This window comes from Mustela lutreola, chromosome 4, assembly GCF_030435805.1.
Source record: "Mustela lutreola isolate mMusLut2 chromosome 4, mMusLut2.pri, whole genome shotgun sequence".
NCBI classification, from domain to species: Eukaryota; Metazoa; Chordata; class Mammalia; order Carnivora; family Mustelidae; genus Mustela; species Mustela lutreola.
In genome coordinates, this window is record NC_081293.1 from 184,487,210 (window position 1) to 184,491,176 (window position 3,967).

The 3,967-nt window shown below is 49.6% G+C and overlaps 1 pseudogene; it reads right to left on the reverse strand.

Annotated features, from left to right (window-relative positions):
* Window positions 1–339: 339 nt before the first annotated feature.
* On the reverse strand, window positions 340–3,721 carry LOC131830215 (alpha-internexin-like; annotated as a pseudogene).
* Window positions 3,722–3,967: the final 246 nt, after the last annotated feature.

Here is a 3,967-nt window from a genome sequence, read left to right on the forward strand (position 1 = left end):
TTTTTTTAAGTAATCTCTACACTCAACTCACAACCAGAGATCAAAAGTTGCACGCTATACCAACTGAACCAACCAGATGCCCCTGCACATTATCCCGTTAGGCATTACCTTTTGCTTTTTTTTTTTTTTTTCTTTAAGATTTTATTTACTTGTTTGACAGAGAGCACAAGCAGGGGGAGCGGCAGGCAGAGGAAGAAGTAGGCTCCCTGCTGAGTAGGGAGTCCAACTCTGACTCCAGGACGCAATCCCAGGCCCCAGGATCATGACCTGAGCCAAAGGCAGACACTTAACAGACTGAGCCATCCAGGTACCCCAGAAGCATTATTTAAATATAAAAAATTATATTTTTTGGCTTGAAGTAGTGCTTCCTTCTATATTTGAAGGTTTTCTTGGTAGATATTACTGCCTCTTCCAATATTTCTTCGAAATTCCTCCCTACCTAGATTTTTCTTAGAGGCTGTCTTAGAAGCCCCTTCTGCTAAGAAATAGCCCCGTGGCTGAGACTTTGGAGGATGCAGAACTGAGAATTCTAGGTGAGCACAGATAACCTGGATTGGGATTGGGAGGTTTGAGTTCAGCCCTGCCATGCTTAATTCACTGGGCTAAAACGTATCTCCTCGCCTTCCAGCAGTTTCCTGTAAGCTGCTATCTCAATGCCAAGAGCCATTTTGCCATTGACCAAGTCCCGGTATTACTGAAAGGGGCCGGCCCTCTCACACTTTCGGTGTTCCTGAGATCGCCCCCCCAGCTGCCCAGTGCTATCCCAGTAGGTAGATACGTCTGCGCTTTGCCGCCCCTCCGGCTCCAGCGCCTGCCTCTCCAGCGATTCCTTGGCCCCAGTCCCCATCGGGCATGCCGTGCCTGCAGCTAGCGACGGTACTTGTGAATCTCGCGGCGCCTGTGGTCCCGAAAGCCGCAGTGCCTGCTAGTTCAGGTTGGCAAACTTGGACTTGTACACTCCTCCACTGTCCCAGCAGCCAGGGACTCACACTGAGCGCAGATCTCGCCCCATGCGGAGCTCAGGTCTGGTTTGGCCATGGCCATGTCCACCTCCACAATGGCCTGCAATGACGCCTGCCGCATGGCCAGCGGCTTGGCCACCTCCGCCTCTTACACCCGGCGCACGAAGGCCAGCCAGTTCAGCAGAGACTCCAGCTTCTTCTTCAGGTCCAGGAGGGCCACCCAGGCGCCATCCACGTTACGCTCAACGGGCCCGACACTCTCGCCTCTTCCAAGTGTGACCGCAGCAGCCGCACCTCTCTCCCCAGGCCGTGGAAGCAGCGAGGCCTGCGCATGCGCCGAGCGCGCCTCCGCCTGCTGCGCACGCAGCTGGCGCCGGAAGAGCTCGTGACACGCGACGGGCCTGTGTGGCGCTTCCCCAGTGCCACCACCTCGGCTTGGCGCGCGCTTTTCTGTCTCTGGCGGGTGCACCTCCGCGGGGAAAGTGGCCCTCAGGTCTTCCAACTGCTCCTTCCATGGACGCGGATGATCCTGGGTTCGTCGGTGTGCACAGCCGCCTGTGAACGCCGCAGGGCCTCTGGCGGAGGCCAGGCTCAAACCCAGGCCCAGGCGGAGCGTCGAGGCTGCACCGCCGCGGGGCAGGGACTGCGAGCCGCCGCGTGGCCCCCAGCGCTGGAGCGGCGCGAGGACAGGCGAGGGCCACCTCCGAACACCTCGTGGTAGCAGGAGGCGCCGCCCAGGTAATGGACCCTTTACAGCTTCCTTCTGCTTGCTCACCAGCTGTTCTCTCCTGTCTGTCTGTCTGTCTGTCTCCCTCTCTCTCGTTTGGAGCTCTTGCCAGCCCTGAAGCTTTGCTCTGTCGTTTTCACGCCAGTTCCCTCTCTTCCTCTCCTTCGCTTCACCACTGGCCCTTGCTCCCGGACTGTAATCATACTCAAGTTCCTCTTATCCAAAACTAGCCAACCAAACAAGAAACCAACCCGACAGACACACACACAACCACACACACAGACACACAACCACTTTCCCTCCATTCTGCTGGCCCCTCTAAGCAAGTGCCTCCCCTATTTCCATCCATCACAGAGCTTCTTTAAAAAGTCATCTTTGTCAACTGCTTCCATCGGGATACCACTCCCTCGTTCCTTAATTGTAAACTGGCTTCCGCTCTTACCACTCGGTGATTTTTTAAAGGTCACTAGTCACCTGGTTACCAAATGCAGTGTTCCTTTTTATCCTTTATTTTGCCTAATCCCTTTATATGATTGACCCTGTTCCCTCATCCTAATCACCTCCCCCACGCCTGTGAAGTTCTCACCTCCTTAGGCTTCCCTGATAATAATTTCTCACCTCTCCTTTTATCCCTGTGTCTCCTTGTCTTCTGTTCCAGATTGAAATATGTTTCCCCTTAGAAGCTGTCCTTGGCCCTCTACTCCATCCTCACTTCTGTGTGGTTTCTTGGGGAGCCCATTCAGTCCCATGGCTTTACTTCTTCCTTGTTGGTGACTCATTTCTGAAACCCTGTCTCTAGTCCTGACAGCTCCTCTTTGGAAGTTTCCACCCATCTACCAGGGTGTTGCTCTTAGCAGACTCAAATCCAAGTCAGTATTTCCCTTCCTGAACATTTACTTCTTCCCATTTCTGTTAATTAAGATCTTTCTCATTTCACCAGCTCAAAACTTTGCTAGAATCTTTAATTCCACCCTTTCTTCTCTGTCCCACATCTGAGTAGCGGTCAAGTTCTATTAATTTTGTTTGAAACATGTTTCTTTTGTGTTCATTCTTTCCTTTTTATTCCTGCTCATACCTGCTAGTTCAAGACCTGGCTTCCTTCCACTTCCTTTAAGGATAGTCACCTACTAAGGTGTTGCTGCTTCCGGTCCTACTCTCCTGAGCTGCCCCTTATACTCTGATACAGCACTACCATGTTAAGTCCTGAAGCACCCTTCGAAGCTGGTTATTTCCCTGCTCAGACACTTTTACTGGCTCCCTCATACCTAACGCATGAAGACTCAGATGCACACAACACAAGTAGGACCCTCTACCTCTAGCTCCAAACTACCTCTCCAGTTTTATTTCCCATGAGGTTTCCCCGCACCACCAGTTTTGACTTTGAACACCAACATATAAGCACATGCTGTAGTTTTATGTCCAACAGCAAGACACAAAAACTCTAACTCAAAAATGACAATAGTGACCATATTTGTTTATGATTTAGTTGATAACTGAGCTTATTGATTATATGCCATATATAAAAAATTATGACAAGTTCCGAAGCAGGTTGGGCCCTGGGGCAGAAAGGTCTCCACTGTGATTCTGCTACTTTGTAATTCTGTCCACGGAAATGAGTTCACCTTTGCTAATGATCTCCTCCTCTTTGGAGCTCACACTGCACTGATCACAGTGTGCTTTGTGTTATAATTACCCCTTACCTGTCTTATTCCTGCTGGGATAAGATAATGAATTATACCCTTCTCCCTGTTTGAGAGGGAGGAGTGGCAGATAAGATCAAAACAATACTTTTTTATTGATAAAACTGGTTCTGAAGAAAGGTGCCTTGTTGTGCTGCAACAGTAGGCTCCCTAAGAGGGACATACCAGAATTTGACAGACTCCTCTGCAGTCACAGGTGGGGTTAGAGCACACTGGGCTCCTGTAGTTGGTGGAGCAGAGCATGCCCATCCCTGGCAGATCATGCCCATCCCTGGCAGATCTTTGTAAGTTCCATCCAGGAACTCGCTCCTCCACAGGGAGGGGTAAGGCATGGGAGAACAGCACAGGGGTGTTTAGGAAAGAACATCTCTTCTAGATATAATAGAAGAGGTCAGAATCCTTTCTGATAAAACTGTGGACTTCTGACGTCAGGGACTATATTTTGTATACATCTTTTTGGTGACAGATGCTTAATAATGTCAGATAATTAAATTATATACCATAATTATTACTATAAGTTATGTATATAACTTATTATATATACTTGTTATTATATACCATCACATTAGCATATAATA